Source organism: Rhinatrema bivittatum, chromosome 11 (genome assembly GCF_901001135.1).
Source record: "Rhinatrema bivittatum chromosome 11, aRhiBiv1.1, whole genome shotgun sequence".
Classification (NCBI taxonomy): domain Eukaryota; kingdom Metazoa; phylum Chordata; class Amphibia; order Gymnophiona; family Rhinatrematidae; genus Rhinatrema; species Rhinatrema bivittatum.
In genome coordinates, this window is record NC_042625.1 from 79,467,254 (window position 1) to 79,484,969 (window position 17,716).

General features: G+C 45.9%; 1 long non-coding RNA gene across 1 annotated transcript; it reads left to right on the plus strand.

The window, feature by feature from the left end:
- Positions 1–2,496: 2,496 nt before the first annotated feature.
- Positions 2,497–17,689, plus strand: LOC115073522. The gene is made up of 5 exons (XR_003852041.1): positions 2,497–2,665; positions 3,773–3,849; positions 6,922–7,068; positions 8,686–8,766; positions 16,027–17,689. It is a non-coding gene; the product is annotated as an uncharacterized LOC115073522 (long non-coding RNA).
- The last annotated feature ends 27 nt before the right edge of the window (positions 17,690–17,716 follow it).

Below are 17,716 nucleotides of genomic sequence, written 5' to 3' on the forward strand. Positions count from 1 at the left end.
AGACCAGCCAGGCCTGGTGCTTTATAACATCTGGCCAATCCCACGAATTAAATAATGCATTACAATAATCTACTGTTGTCAAAACAAAGGCCTGTGCTATGCATCTGAAATCTCTCTCTCTCACTCTCTCACAGAATAAATCTGAGATGTATTAACCTGCTAGTAAGGTATTCCTGCTGTGTACATTGATGGTGCCTTATACAGTACAAGCAAGCACACATCGTAATGAGGGCAGATGGAGAGCAAATGACCCATCCAGTCTGCCCAGCAAGTTTCTTATAGTAGTAAGTAACTAACTATTGCGCCCTGTATTTACAATTAAAACGAAGCAACTGTCATGCATGGATAAATAGCTCCAGAGGACAACAAATAACAACATTTGAAACTCTTTTCAGCTATTTCAATGTTACATTTTGAGCGAAAAGAAAGAAGTACTTTTTTAAATGGAAAATCCGCTCTCCTGGTCAGCTGAGGGAGTAGGTCGGCTCCATAACCTTTGCCACTGAGTTTTGCTAAGCTAACTCCTGCTTTCGGTCGGTGGTTTTTGGGCGCTAGAGGATAGCGCGCACATTTTCCTCCCGTCCCGTTCCGACGGCTGGGTATGTACAGACGAGGAAGTAAGAATGCAATTATCAACCACCTCCAAGCGCACGGGCTCGAAAACGTAAAGCAAGCAACTTCAAGCTGCCCCGCGCACTCTTACCTGGGAATTTCTCCGGGCCGCGGCGGAATCTCTGCTTCGTTTTCACTTTCCTTTCTCCCCGATTGCTTTCCGGACGAGGTATTTTCCCCATTCCAGAGAGTCCAACAACACAAGCACATGTTTGCTTTTCGCATTCGGGAAAGGTCTTGCAGGTATAAAAAGCGAGCGAGATGGAGGCACGGGAACCACTGAGCGGAGGAGCACCGGTGCAAGGCACAGCACACCCCCAAAGCTCAAGGTAAGACCTGCAGTTAAACTCTCTCTGCCGGGCTGGCTGCAACTGCTGACCAATAGGTAGCCTCTCCTTGCAACGAGAAGATACAGCGACACATTTTCAGCGGAATATTTCGGACATGATTGCAGGGCAATAACTCTGAGCAAGCACGTTTTATTGAAAAGTGCAAATGCATCGGATGCACAAGGTACCCGTGGCTTGCAGAGGTCTGTGGAAGGCTTTCCAGAAATGTTGCTGAATAGATGTTGGTTTTGATAAGAGATTTGGGCATATGGGTTGGAGGGGGAGGTTGGAAATGCTGTGCGCAGAAGCTCAACTGCGGGTAATGCTAGTGGTTGGGAGGCTATGAGGGCATCTGTGTACAGACTCTGGGAAATAAAGGTTGGGATCCTCCAATGAACAACAGATACAGTAGCAAAGGAATTTGGGTTACTGTTTTTAATTCATAACAGTTTCCTGCTCTGTACTTGTACAGCAAGACCAGAAATGAATTTCTTTTTGCTTATCCAGTTTCAATATTCTTTAAGTTATATTGGTACTTCAAAGTTCAGGTTATTGCCTTTATGTGTTTATGAACTGTGCATTACTTTGCTGTGAAATAACTATTTTCTGACTCTCTATGCATTTATAGAAATGACAGGAAAAAAATGACCATCCAGTCTGCCCAGCAAGCTTATCCTAATACCCCCAAGGTTATCAGTTTCTCAGACTGTAAAAGTCAGGGCCCTCATGGGTTACTATCTGAATTCAATTCCCCTTTACCCCTTGCCATGGAAGCAGAGAGCAATGCTGAAGTTGCATCAAAAGTATCCGACTTATTGGATAAGGGTAGTAACAGCCGCATCAGCAAGTTACCCCCGTGCTTATTTGCTCCCCAGACATAGAAATCGTGGCCCTCACTGGTTGCTGTCTAAATCCAGTTCCCCTTTTCCCCTTACCATTGAAGCAGAGAGCAATGCTGGAGTTGCATCAACAGAATAAAAGCTTATTGGTTAAGGGTGGTAAGGGCAGCACCAGCCAGTTACCCCCATGCACTCTTTTCTTCATTTCCTTCCTCGAGCCTTTAGGGATCCACAGTGTTTATCCCATGCCCCTTTGAGTTCTTTCACTGTTTTTGTCTTCACCCCCTCCTCTGGAGGTGGTGCTTACTTGTTCACCTTTCAAAAAACATCAAAACAAATTGCAATGAAATAAGTACAAAGCATTACATAAAACATTTAAGATTTTTATGGTGGGTTTTTTGAAAGGTGAAAAATTAAGTTTGGATAATTAAATACATAGTTAGAATATAGTTATTTCACAGCAAAGTAATACACAAATTCATAAACATATAAAGACAATAAGCTGAACTTTTAAGTATCAAAATAACTTAAAGAATATTGAAACTCATGTTTGGTTAAATGTCAGGGCATTATCAATAGTGCATTATCATCTCTGAGGTACCTTACAATCTATCTGATTTTATGCCTATTGTCTATATAATATTGGGTATTTTTTTAAACTGTGTTAGCTGAAAATAAAATTCAGTGCTCCTCCTCTTTCTGAAAGAAACAGGTATCATGGCGAGCAAAATGGTTTTCAGGGTCCTCGTTCTAATCGCCATATCCATCTGGACTGCTAAAGGCTCTCCAATACACAGGCACAAGAGCAAATGTCATATCTCAAAATATGAAAACCCGCCGTATTCGGAAATCAGAGCAATCAGTCGGCTGCTGGCACATGACCATGTGAGTACTAATATAAATCCAGAGGATAGAGAACTGTAAGTGAGAGATAATAAACAGGGTAACAGGCACCCAATGGGCCAGAGATGGCCTACATAATTACTGTGCAAACTTCTCCTCTTGGGTTTAGCCCTTGGAAATGCTTCATGATGCTCATAAGCAGAGAATTACAATTCACCTGCAGTTATGTGCATAGCATGGACCAAGATAGTAGGGAGAGAAGCTAACGAAAGGGGCATCACACTATTTGTGAAGGTCTAGCAGCTGGGCCTCAGCCTGGATGGATATTTAGTTTTATCATTCTCCAGGGTTTAAGAATCCTCAGATGTAAAAGTTGTGTAGCCTACAAACCAAAACCAGATAATAAAATATCTTTAATTTAACAACTTGGAGAGAGAGAGAGAGAGAAGGTTTGGGGAGCAGTTTTACATGCACAGTCAGAAGTATGAACAGCACAGTACACATCAGTGAACAGTTGATGTGAGTTGGAACGAGGAAAGGTACACAAAGATGAGATTTCTACAATGTACTCTCACCCTAGCTTGATGCACTATCTACCTGGGTGCTATCACCACCAAAACCTTACCTCGAGTTACTAGATGACCCTCCTATAGTGATATAAATAGATGACAAATAGGTGTGATATCGTGAATCCCGTTTTGGGCATATCGCACTAAAACAAGCGTTACGCTATCAATGCAACATTAAACACCCCTCGTTTTCAAAAACCCCACCCAAACAACTCCACTTTGACTACATTTTCAAAATTTGCATGCGTTATGGCGTTATCGCAGGGGTTAGGTCCCCAAATCATTTTGATGAATGACCCTGTGAGTCAGAAGGACCTAACCTGTGCTGATCTGAGAGGTTCCTGCCTTCCAAGTATCTTGCATTATTCTGTGTCCAAAGACAAGGCCAGGAAGCCTTCTTTCCAAATCCCACAACTGACTCGGTTCTGCTTGCAGGACTGTCCTTCTCTCGGAAGCATCCATAAGTACCTTCTGAAAGGTCAAAGCTGACCTTTCAGAAGGTACTTATGGATGCTGAAGTTATAAAATGCTCACTGAACGCAAAATGTATTTACAATGTTTTCAACCTTTCTTTCCTCAGATACAGGCAATGCTTACAGAAGGACAAAATTGCTCCAATGAGCTGCTGCTTCAAATCCACCACTGAGCCATTTTACGGTAAAATGATTTATCACCTGTTGGGTTTAAATTTACCAATCGTCATCTCCAGAACGACTCTCTCTTTATTTCATCTCTAACTTACCCTGCAGCCCACCAAACAAAAGTCTTTTTACAGCTACATAATAACATAATAATCAGTTCTTTGCTTCTTGGTTCTCTTTTAACCTTGAAATTACCCCGCCAAGTCAAGAATTTGCGCGAAAGCTGGAATATCACAACTGCCAAGCACTTAAGAGGTTAATTCCAGCAGCGGGGAAACATTTCACAAGAACAAGTCATGGACCAGGAAGTTCCTACCTGAAGGAGCTTAGAGCAAGGAAATCCACATTTTCTTTGTTTATTTACCCCAAGACGAGACTCTGAAGAGCAATCCTAACCATAAAGAGATCCATACAAGTTAAAAGTTCAAACAATAATAATAATTTAAAAAAAACAGAAAGGAAAGCGCAGACACAAACAACATAAGTCTTAAGGTTTAAGGGCTGGAAAATCCCATTCTCTTGGACTGCTGCAGAGTGACATAGGAGCAGCTTTCAGTGCAACTCCCTCTCACCTGTTCCACCTCCTGGCTTACCTGTCCAGTCCCAGCCAATCAGCACATTCCAGGTGGGGCTGAGGGAAGTCAGCAGTCCAGTCAGGCTAGGACTGTACTCATTACACGACTCCTGCCTCACCTCTTCCTTTTTCAATTTCAGTTTGTCAGTCTCTGTGGTCTCTTCCTCTCAGCTTTGGTCACTGCCTTCCTCCCTTGGTTTATTTATATCTGTCTATCTGACAGTCCCTGTCTGGTTACCTCTCGCTCAGCTCTTTGGCTGACAGTCTTACAGAGCCTCCTCCTCCCTTGTTCTTCACAGCTCTGCCTGCAATCTGCACATCTGCCTAACCACTTTACTGAAGTGTCTGCACAATGCATAAATATCTGGCTGTTATTCTGGGACAGGCTTGAACACAATCATTTCGCTTTCTGGGGGGGGGGGGAAAGTTAAAAACGTGAATATTTCCAGTCCCCTAAACACTGATTTAGGATCAGGGTATGGGCTGGCTGGGTGTCTCTCTGTTTATTGTCTGTAATGTGTTTGATTGGGGGGGGGGGGGTGGAGGAGAGCGTATGGGAGATGAGGCTCTTGTTGAAGTTTTGGTGAGTATTTGCTGGTTGCTATAATTCCTGGAAGAATGGTTCCCAAGTTTTACTGAACCCTGGGGATGGTTGGCTCCAGCTAGGATATAAGGAGAGAATTGGCTTTCGGCTCCTTGGTATTTTCTTTTAAACTTCTTTATCCATCTTGTTTGGTCATTCTTGGTCTTTGAGGTTTTTTGTTTGATTGGTTTTGTTATAGTTTAAGGGGCCAATGCAATAATTATGCGCAGAAAGCGGGCGCTGAAGAGTCAGCGCCCACTTTCTTAACGGGCCCCCCCCTCCTGGGGGTGCCATGCAATATTTAAATTAGGGGTCACATTAGCAAGGAGGCGCTCGGGTAGCTTGCATGCCCCTAGTGCATCCTTGCTAACGAGAGCCCGATCGGCATCTGCCATCCGCCGGTTTGGAAAACTGACGCTGAGTTTATTGGCGTCTGTTTTCCTAAATGCAGCACAACCAGGGGGTTCAGGAAATGGACCCTTGTCAGTTGAGCGTCTGTTTCCTGCACCCAACTGTTGATGGTTTTTTTAAACTTTTTTTTTGTAAACTTTTTTTTTTAATTTAATTTAGTTTTGGTTTTCCTTCTACTTAAACTCACAATGATATTAAATAGGAGGCAGTACAGAAAAGCATTTTTTTCTGATTTTCTGTACTAGTTTAAGGAGCACTCAGCAATTAACGCCTGCTCTGGGCAGGCGTTAATTTCTGATTGCAAAAATGTGCGTCCTGGATGCATATTTGTTTCTTGCATCGGAAGTGAATAGCTAATAGGCTCGTTCACATGCATTTGCATCTGATGAGCATTATTAGTTTCACTCTGTGTTGGACATGCTGATCCCCATTATTACATCAGGGGTTGTGGACACGTGTACAACCACGGGTTGACCTGTGCACTAGCCTGAGCGCACTATAGTGCATCGGCCTGTATGGAAGGAGAAGGGACGTTATTTATTTATCATTTATTTAGTTCATTTATAAGCCACTTCCTCGGCTTATAAAAAAACTGCCCAAAACATGTACAAACATATCAAAATACTACAACACATTAAGGGGCCGAGCGCACTGCATAACCCACAGTTGGACACAGGTTGTAGAGGTGCTAAGTACACAGTACTTTGATATGTTTGTACATGTTTTGGGCAGTTTGTTTATAAGCCGAGGAAGTGGCTTATAAATGAACTAAATAAATGATAAATAAATAACGTCCCTTCTCCTTCCATACAGGCCGATGCACTATAGTGCGCTCAGGCTAGTGCACAGGTCAACCCGTGGTTGTACACATGTCCACAACCCCTGATGTAATAATGGGGATCAGCATGTCCAAAACGTGCATCCAAACCAGCACAAAGCTAATAGCGCTCATCACATGTAAATGCCATGTTGATGAGGCTATTAGATAGTACCCCCAATGTAAAAAATAACCGTGTGCTCAGCATGCACATTTTCACCCTCAAAAATGAACGCCAGCCCGGGAGCTGGTGTTGTCTTGAGGCGCTCCAAAACATGCACAGAAAATCAGAAAATACTGATGCGATATCAAGTCAGAGAAACCGTAGAAAACAGCAAAAAGGAAAAAAAAATAGTCTTGATGGTGGTCAGGATAGGGAAATGGATGTTCAATTTACGAGCATCCGTTTTCCTAACCCGCGCACAGCCACATCTCCTGGGTGCCCGGCTCCATGGACGCACTAGGGATGCACAATTTATGCCTGGCGCGTCCTTTTTAGCACAGAGGCTCATTTGCCCATCGCATCGAGTGAAGGTGCGCATGGTAAAAAAAACGGGTGCCCAGCTTGGATGCACGTTTTTTTTTATTCGCACTTTATCGCAAGGGCCTGATGGTCTTCTACACTTCATTTTCTACGGTGCTGGATTATTTGAAATTCAGCCACCTGCGCCCTGTCACTGATCCCTAGTGTTTCTTTTCCTAGCACTTGGATGACAGATTGATTGTACTGAAACACAAGGTGGCCCTGGCTGTAGAAGTTTTAAAGAACTTGACAGATTCGAGCCTGTCAATAATCGTGGCTAAGCCCCTGGAGGATCTGCAGATCATCAAAACTGACTTGAGGAACTGTGTAAGTATCCGCCCTCAGTGGCTGGCATCCCACCTCGGACACGTAGAACCGAACCCTTCTAACTGTTAATATTAACTAGCACTGTTCAACCATAATGAAAGAAATACTCATTTCTGCCCTGTAGAGTCTGCAGTACATATAAAAGCCAGCTGTGATGCTTGTGAGCTTGTCCATCCGATTACAGAAAGAAAACCTGTCAAAAATGATGGCGCATGACGTCCCCCCTCCTCCTCGTCCAGACTGCTCTAACATACAGTCCCTCACCCTCCCTCATCTCCAGCCCCGCCAGCCCTCCCACCAAAACATTCCCCCCCCATGTCTGGGACTCTGCCTACGGCCAATTTACAAAAAACGTGGTCCCTTGTATCCTCGCCCTCGGCCCACCCTGCCTTACTTCAGGGCAAGCTGAAGTCATGAGGTGCAGGACGTTCCTTCCTACCCAAGATGGGGCCCGTGAGCCTCTGCTAACCTGCGTGCATTCACTGTAATCAGTGAATGCTGTTAACAGATGCTAATTATATCCAGCACAGACACCAAAGGCACAAAGATCAAAGGTCAGTTTTCCCTGCCTTTGGTGTTTGTGTGTTTGCACCTGGTAGCCACTGCTGGTACTGCTGACTGATCACACTCGGTTTGCAAACTGCTAAGGTGCTTGCTATAGAACAGAGCAAATGAGAAATTTTAACACACATGATTGAAGTTGGCTCTAAATTTTGTTAGTTGCTTCATAATTTTTTTTAGTAATACTGGGAATTGTAATTAGATGGAAAATACAATCAAAATTTGTGCTACCCATTTAGGTCACCTGATTTTGACTTCAGTTCCTTCAAGTCTTCCATGTCCCACCTCAAATTGTTCCTTAGCAATCATACTTAAAGGAGAAATATTGTGAGAAGGAATTGGCCTTATATGCATTTCTGGCAGGTACAAGCATCAGCACCCACACATACACAGTGCTTCAGAGCATAGTCAAACCTCTCTGTAGTGTGTCCTTTTACATCCTAAGAAACACAGGTACATGTCATTCTCAGCCACAGGATGCGCGGGGAGGGGGGGTGGGGGGCGCGTACATGTGCGAGCCTGCCTTTTGTGCCCATCATTTCGGCAGATCTTTTCACTTTAATAGCCCCGACGCGTGCATCAAGTAGGGGATGCACGAATACGGTGGGCTGGCAGTGTGCCAAGCAGATTTTAAAAGCTGCCGGGATATGCGCATACTTGGCGCTGCATGCACAAATAAAAAAGTTTCCAAAAGGGGGCAGGGGGTGGGCATGCCGGGATTTCACACGTACGCAGAGACAGGCTAGCTTATAACATGCATGCATATACATTTGTATGTTATAAAATGGCCGTTTCCCTGTGCGCGGACCAACGGATGGGCTCACATGCATGCCCGCGCGCCGCTATGAAAGTTGCCATTATACTGTATGTCAGAGGCAAATCAGAATTCATTCAAAGGAAAAGAGCGCTCCAGACCTGATAATAACCCAGAAAACATATGGAAACTATCAGACTTCTGAATATGTCAGAAAAAGAGGAAGGTCATTTCGGCCCAGAATTTTAGCAGAATGATGCTTTGTTTATTGTATTTAATGTATTTTATTAATTCCCTTTCAGATCAATACCAGGATCCATATAACTCAGCCCTCCCAGAAACTTAGCCATTGGCTTCATAATTTCAACAGGAATAAAGAGATGGTGAGTGCAGAAGCAGCATACAGTAATTTAGCAACCTGTTAAGAAAGCCGCATCCTATGCCTGTGAGCATCTTGAAATCTGTTCATATTTACCTCATAGGACTGCTTCTCATCTACTTAAAAAATAACTTTGAGCACAACGGAGGCCAAGCCACTGTAGTGAGCATTCTCAGGTGAGGCCAGGAACCGGCGCTCTCTATGGTGTCCTGTGGTTCTTACATCTGGCCACTTGGTGTCGCCTTTGCCTCATCTTATCTTCTTATTTGAGCTCCTGCAGCCTTCCCAGCCAGCCCAGTTTGCAGAAGTCTAGTCTGGGAATCAAACCTTGATTTTCAGCATGGCAGGCTGGCCCCAAGAACATACAGGCCGATACAGTAAAGCGCGGCCGCGGTTACCCTGCTTCTAACCTGCTTCTAACTCACAATTTGGCCGCGTTAGTCCAACCCGCGATTCACTATCCCTTTTAACTCATCCTTACCGCTTCTTTAAATCAACCGGTAACCCTTTCCACCCGCAGCATGTATATGAGATGTAAACGCTCCGATTAGCTATTCCCTCCCATACAGAAATGTGCGCCCCGATTATCTCCTTTTTAACCTGTAGTTTTGCCGCACGTTTAACCTGCTAACTTACCGCCTACCCTTACCTCTGCGTTAGTTTGGAGCATCAGGTCAGAGAGACGAAATTTCATGGGCAAACGACCCCCTCACCCCCCGGGACCCTTACCCTGGCGTTAGTGTGGTGTGACAGCAATAGGCAGGCTGCGGTCAAAATCCCCCCCTCCCGAAGCAAGGCGCAGGGCGCAGGGTGAAAATCAGCTCCACATGTCATTAAAACAAAAGTAAATAAAGTGTAATAAAAGTAAACTTACTGTATGTGAATTTTCTTTGAACAGTCCTCTCTCTCTCTCCTCCTCCCGAGGCGCGCACTGCGGCTCCCCTGCTTCCCGGGGGCAGCCGGCGGCGAAAGCGGCGGGCGAAAGCGTATGGGCGGGCGGGCGAGCGAAAGCGAATGAATGCATGCCCGTACGCGGCGGGAGCCGGCGGGCGTGCATTCATTCACTCACCTTCGCCGGCGGGCGTGCATTCATCCAGAGGAGGGAGCCGGCGGCGAAAGCGGCTTCCAGCAGCCCCCGCCGGCGGTGAATGAATGCACGCCCGTACGCGGCGGGAGCCGGCGGGCGTGCATTCATTCACTCACCTTCGCCAGCGGGCGTGCATTCATCCAGGCGGAAGGAGCCGGCGGGTGTGCATTCATCCAGAGGAGGGAGCCGGCGGCAAAAGCGGCTTCCAGCAGCCCCCGCCGGCGAAGGTGAAGGAATGTGCGCCTGTGCGTGCAATTTGGTCGCTCAAGGCGTGTCGTCACGACGTTTGACTTCATGGTGTGTGACGTCGGCGTTCGCTAATGCACTGCCTTGAGCGCCCAAATTGCACACACAGGCGTGCATTCATTCACCTTCGCCGGCGGGGGCAGGGGAGCCAAAGCGGCTTCCAGCAGCCCCCGCCGGCGAAGGTGAATGAATGCAATTTGGGCGCTCAAGGCAGTGCATTAGCGAACGCAGACGTCACACGCCGTGACGCCAAACTTCGTGACGTCACGCCTTGAGCGACCAAATTGCACGCACAGGCTCACATTCCTTCACCTTCGCCGGCGGGGGCTGCTGGAAGCCGCTTTCGCGCCGGCTCCCCCGGGAGGCAGGGGAGCCGCAGTGCGCGCCTCGGGAGGAGGAGAGAGAGAGAGGACTGTTCAAAGAAAATTCACATGCAGTAAGTTTACTTTTATTACTTTTATTACACTTTATTCACTTTTGTTTTAATTTTTGCCCTGCCTTGCTTCGGGAGGCGGGGGGGGGGGAAAGGACTCGCAATCCCCCCTGGTACCTGTCATTTCAAATGTCATTTGAAATGACAGGTACCAGCGCACCCAGGATACTGTATAGGCGCTGTATAGTGCTCTATACAGTAAAATGGATTGCGCGGGCCTAACGCTTCTCGGACGCGGCTTGCATTTGCAAGCTATTTCAATACAGTATCGAGCGGTAGGTGATCCGAACTGTGCGTGCGGCAAACGCGGGTGCGCCCGGCCGTAACGCACCTCTTCCTACTGCTCCTTACTGTATCGGCCTGTCTGTTTCTAATGCAAGTTATTTTGTCCATTCTTGAGGGTTTATATGTTAATCTCTTAGCAGATTTTTCCAATTTGTTAGGTTGAAAGACCTGATAAAAAAAAAAAAAATCTTGCTTTTTGTTATTGGGTTAATATGGGGGCTGTTGTGTGATGTCTTCAGATGAGAAGCACAGCTGTTTTATCAACAGCTTCGGACCACCTTACTGACGGGCGAGATGGTTAGGTGGCTTAGGGCTTACCTTTCACTCCACTACAGACCTCACTTCAAAGCTGCGTGCACAAAGCTGCGTTTTCGGTTTAAGCAGTCTCACCATCTCCTCGTGGATGTTTATTGACATCACAATCCAGTTTAAAGCTCGCCACACACGTTGGCACCCTGGGAGGTGTATAACCAGCATTGGAGGTCCCCCACTCACCAGCCTGGCAGAACAGTGCGGGAAGCCATTGCTCCCTTCTCCGCTGGCTCTTGCCTGACTTGTTCTCAGCTCTCAGGCCCTGCCTTAAGGAAGCCCAAGCTGGTGACCTCTGGTTGCCGGTCATCGAGGGTACGGAGAACGTTTTCTAGCCTGCACTTGCCTTACTCCTAAGCAGGGGCGTACCAAAATGGGGGAGGGGTGCAGGAGATATCTGAAGTCCTGCACATGTCCTGAGTCCCTGCGGCCAATGTTACCGTCTATACAGCACGGAGAGAGGTGAGGAGAGGTTGAGAAAGAAAGGAAGGAGAGTGATAGAAAACTGGAAGGGACCTGTGGGACTGTGGAGGAGGGAAGTGGGAAGAAGGGAGTCGAAATGGAAGAGGAGAGCGAGCCCCCTGGCAGCAAACCGGGGCTAGCAATCTGGCATTTCTAAAATCCACGCCACCTACCACCATCTCCTCTCCCTTCATGCTGGTAAAATAGCTTATATCCCCACCCCTCCTCCGGGGAGGGGGCAGCAGACACAGATTAAAAGTGCTGGACCATGTAGTGGAAGGGAGAGACCAAGAGAGGTCCCCAGGAGGCAGACTGAGAGTTTAGGTACTGGGGGGAGGATTAAGCGATGGGCAGAGAGTGAGGATTTAGGGATTAGGTCAGACGGGTAGGGTGGGATTTGGTAAAGCAAGGATGAGGGATGAATGGAAAGCCAGGAGATGAGGATCTCAGGGATTGGAGGGTGGGGAGTTGCAGAACCCCAGGGATTTAGATTAGTGGTATGAGTGGGACTGGAGGATTGCGTGGGGACTTGGGGATGGAGGGGGTAGGTGAGGAAGAGCATGGACTCAGGGACTAGTCTGGGGTATGATCAAGGATCACGGTTTTAAAAATAATTATTGGCTTGTTGCGGTTTCCAGTTCAGTTTTTGTCTGCACATTTCTGTTTATACTTTACGGTAACTTTCTTCTGTATTTGGTGAAAGAAGTTGATTTACTTCCTTTTTTGTTCAATTAATACTTTATCTGCTAAATGAACATTCATTTTATCCGGTGATTACCAGGGATGCATCTTTCCTGGCTCGCCCGACAGTCAAAACTCTCGGTACGCCTCTGCTCCTAAATCCCCTCATTGCTGGCTTACCTCTCACTCTCATAAACCAGAAAATAGGACCAGTGGGGCAGAGAAGCCATAATGCAAGATATCAAGTTAAGGCAACAGAGAGGGTACTCCTGCACGTGATAAATACACAATCCAAGGGAATCGTGCAGAAAGAATATTTAAGATCCACACTTTAGTCACTTACAGGTCGATACAGTAAGGAGGGGTAGGAAGAGCTGCGTTAGTGCCGGGCGCACCCGCAGTTGCCGCACGCACAGCCCGGCTCACCTACCGCTCCATACTGTATTTAAATTGCTTGCAAATGCAAGCCGCGCCCAAGAAGCGTCCATGAAGCGTTAGGCCCGCGCAACCCATTTTACTGTATACAGCGCCTATACAGTAACCTGGGTGTGCGGGCCTAACGCTTCACGGACACGCTGGTATCTGTCATTTCAAATGTCATTTCAAATGACATTTGAAATGACAGGTACCAGGAAGTGGATGGTTCTCCTACGCTCACCTGCCCTGGCCGCGTCAATGGATGCTGGTCTCCGGGGCAGCCCCAGTCCTCTCCCCCCTCCTCCCAAAGCAACGAAAGCGGAAAAAATCTAAAAAGCGAAAAGCGAAAAAAAAAAAAAACCAGTAGCAACGAAGTGGACGGTCGGGATTGCCAGTCCTCTCTCCCCTCCTCCTGAAGCAAGGCTGCTTTACTTTACTTTACTGGATTGACCTGACACACTTTGAAGCTTTCCCGTATTTTTTCTTCCCCTCCCTCCACTTTCTTCCAGCACTTTGCCTGTTTTCTTTTGGGGGACTCTCGTTTTCACCACTTCAATTCCCTGCTCCCCCCAGCAGCTAAGGCCTCCTCCCTCCTCACAGTCCCATGTGTAGAGCAACGACTAACTTTTTTTTTTGCAGCCGCTCGTGATTGCCAGTCCTCTCTCCCCTCCTCCCGAAGCAAGGCTGCTTTTCGCGCCTTGCTTCGGGAGGAGGGGAGAGAGGACTGGCAATCCCGACCGTCCACTTCGTTGCTACTTTTTTTTTCGATTTTTCGATTTTTTCCGCTTTCGTTGCTTCGGGAGGAGGGGGGAGAGGACTGGGGCTGCCCCGGGGACCAGCATCCATTGACGCGGCCAGGGCAGGTGAGCAGGGGCTGGGGGAAAGTTTGCCGCCTACTCTTACCCCTGCCTCTAACGCAGGGGTAAGGGTAGGCAGTAAGTTAGCAGGTTAAACGCCCGGCAAAACAGCAGGGTAAAAAAGCGATAGTCGGGGCGCGCGTTACTGTATGGGAGGGAATAGCTAATTCGATCGTTTACATTTAATATACATGCTGCGTGCAGAAGGGGTTACCCGGTGATTTAAAGAGGCGGTAAGGATGGGTTAAAGGGGATTGTGTATCGCAGGAAGGGCTAACGCGGCCGGAAAGTGAGTAGAAAGCAGGTTAGGAGCGGGGTAACCGCGGTCGCACTTTACTGTACTGACCTGACAGTTGTAATAAATATTTAGTTGTACAGCAACTCCACAGTTTACATTAGGCACATCATCATATTTCAACAAATCCCCCGACACAGAACCCGTGTTTCACCATGGGGCTGCGTCGGGAGGGACAGCAATGAATTTAACAGGGAGCCTGTGGAGGGCAGAGGGAGATGGGGGTGCCATCTCATTCTTCGCTTCAGGCAGTAGATTGCCTTGAGCTGCCCCTGAAGCCATGCCCCTTTCTGGTTCAAAGTGAGATATTTGTGGACTGGCATTTGCGCGCAGATATGGGCTCCTTCTAAAACTGGATATATGTGCACATGTAGGACTTCCTAGTTTTGGCATGTGCTTGCCTTTTAAAATTCACCTTTAAGTCTCTAAATAGCTACCAGCTAGTTGAGCCATCATCCAGTCTCATTATGAGATGGAATCAGGAGAGAGTGGAAGGTCTAGCCATAGGTTTGATACTGAAAGCGGTCTGCCTTGCAAAAAAAGGTTGCAGAGAATGCATTGCTCTGAGAAATGAATTACAAAATAGTGAACAAATTGCATACATTCACCCAGCTAAAGCCTTTAAAGTGCACATTGTCCCCTCAGCAATGCAAGTCTTGTCTTGTCAAAGGAGAGTGGAGACAGGAATCACAATGGGGAACTTCTTAAACTAAAAGGGCCGGATTTTCAAAAGGTTACGAGTGCCGGGCCTATTTTCAAAAGGCCCGGTGGCGCACATAAAACCCCGGGACGCGTGTAAGTCCTGGGGCAGGGGCGTGGCCAGAGGCCTCTGCACAGCCACTGGGCCGGGGATCGCACGCCGGCAGTTGGTCGACGCGCACAACTTACTTCAGCCCCAGGGCTGAAGTAAGTTTTAAAACAAAAAAAAGAAAGCAACAAAGGTAGGGCGGAAAGGGCGGGGGAAGTAGGGAAAGGGAAGGGAAGGTGGGATGGGGGGGGTAAAGAAGTTCCCTCCCAGGCCGCTCTAATTTCAGGGGAAGGCAGCGGGCCTCGGATAGGGCTCGGCGTGCACAATTGTTCAAGCCGTATGGAGCAAGACTATTAAGAATATAAATCCATTTTTGTTCCCTACGAACTAAGATCTCAGAGAAATCCCACCCCCGCATGGAGGAGACAACACATCAACCACACAAAATTTCAAATCAGAAACAGTGTGAGCTTGGGCTGCCCAATGGGTGATTAGAGGGGCATTTTCACGCTGATTGATAAGACTAGAGTATGCTCAACAATCCCAGTCTTATCATACAAATCGTTTTGCCAACATAAAGCATCTGACAGGGACATGTGATAACATAGAGTACTCCAGACGTAGTGCAATTAGAACTGAACCGTAGTGGAAATATTTTATTCAGTGTAAACAAAGAAAGATAGTGAAGAATGGAGCAGCTCCCACAGGGGCTATGGCCCTCAGAGGCTGGCAATGGGGGAGTACCTGGAGATAATTCTGAATGAACTAAGAGGTCTCTGAGATTTTTTCCCCGATAACATGTAAAATGGATAGGGCGGGCAAATACCTCATGCATTGACAGGAGAGGCCAATAGCGGCGAATAATAGATGTAAGAACTTTGCTATGCACTGAAAACGGTAAGTTGCAGTTAATAATTCCTTCAGAGGAACGAGATTGTGGTAGGAAAAGAAGGTCCCAATTAGCATATAGGGCACGTTTAAAAGCTTTTTTCAAAATAGAATAAGGGTACCCTCTCTCTCTGAACCGACTTTTCAGGTATGTTTAAACTCTTTTAGTTTAAGAAGTTCCCCATCGTGATTTCTGTCTCCACACCCCTTTGTATTTTTTTTTTTTTGCAGAATTTTTAAATTCATTGCTGTCCCTCCTGACGCAGCCTCACGGCAAAACACGGGTTCCTTGTCGGGGGATTTGTTGAAATATGATGATGTGCCTAATGTAAACTGTGGAGTTGCCCTACCAGCTAAATATTTATTACAACTATTTGACTAAAGTGTGGATCTTTAATATTCTTTCCGCTCGATTCCCTTGGTTTGATATTAAGTTAAACCATATGAGCAACCTTCCCAGGGACAATCAGGCAATGCGAAAAGGTGATCCTGGAGGTCTCTGTTTAGAAACACCTGGCTAAAGTTGTGCATCATCTGATATTTTTTAAAATTCCAGATTAGTCCGGAGTGCTTGCGGAAAGTGGTGATACCTGGGATCCTCCGGCTCAGGAAAGAAGACGTTGTCTGTGCTGCCCAGAAGGACAATTGCCTGAAGAAGTTATCGCGCCTGTCTTCCGCCCCCTCCCCACGCAGAGCCAGCCTGTGGTAGGACAACAGAGGCATTGAAAATCTCCCGGGTGAAGGCCAGGATCTACACCCATCGCATTTCTAAACGCTGATTTCTCCTGCTTTTTTGCCGCTTCCTTACGGCTTAGACGCGCAATGAAATGTTCAAGGGCAAGACCAGTGATTGCTCCCTCAGTATTCGGTTTGGATTTTTATTAACAATTTGTATTGTAACTTTTCATACTTTAAATATTCTTGTTAAATATCGTGTATTGTAATTGTGAAAGAAATATTCCAGTTCTCAGAGTCCTCGATTCCTGCGCTGCTAGTCATGGTTGCAAGGGAGAGCAATTTAAAGAAAAATCAATACAGTCGTGTCTAAATATCAAATGTCAAAGTTGCTCATCTTCTAGATGTCTTCCAACCAGCAATTAAAGTGCATGCAAATGCTTAGTAACATGGAACCAGATTTAAGTTTTAGGCAAGAAGAAATGCAAGTTAATTCACGTTCACGGTTTTGAAGTGGGACCTCTTTTGCTACCAAACTCCACTCCGTGCATCTGGGCTTCCAGTTTATTTTTCGAAATCACTGATTCCTTACTCTCCATCATGGGTCTTGCATTCATCTCAAGCTGGACTACTTTATGTTGCTTCTCCACCTGTTATATGATTAGAGTCCATCAGAGAACCGTCATTATGCAATGCGTTACCATCTGATATTCGCTCTAGTCAGGATTATTTGATATTTAGAAAAGCTGTGAAGTCTTGGTTCGTTATTAAGACTTTTGAGAGCATTTAAGCCTGATATCTGCAGTGTCCCTGATTATATGACCTATAAAATTATATGCATAATATCTTTGCTGCTGGACGGAATTTGATTAGGAATTGTTTATGTTTTATACTTTGTTACATTTTTTTAAATTGTTTGTGTTTTAGTTTTATAACTTTGATTGTATTGTTATTTTTATTTTTTTATTAAGGTTTGAAAATTATGATTGTATTTTATATTTTGTATTACTGCTTGAATAACATTTTAACAAGCAGGATAATACGTTTTAATAAATGAAATGAAATGAAGATAGGGGGAAAGTAGGCAGAGTTAAAAAAATGTGCATTGAAAATCCACAAAACACAGTGTTGGACTCCTGCCCATTTTGGCCGCAGTTGCACAACTCTTTTTGTGCACCTATGTTTGCATGGCTCCTTGTTCTGTTTTGTTTTCTTCTGAAATTTTTTCCCTTTCAAAACTTACAAAGAGACTAAATCCTTGGACCCTGATGCATACTGTTTCCAAACTGTACAAGTAAGCTAACTGCCAGACTTCTTGTGTTTCTGTTGGCCAAAACCTAAATCTGGTTCCCAGTCTTACAGAAAAGAATGGTCTCAGCTCTATCTGGTGCAGAAACCAGAGCAGAGGATCATTCATGTGAACTCCTGCTCTGATGTCCTTAGTGTTAAGCAAGAAAATGAGTTTCAGCAGCTGCACTGATGTGTATTTATACATTGTATTTATCTAATTTATTTAAGTTAAATGGTCCTTGAATTCTTAACAGACCACAATTATTTATTTAAACTACTCA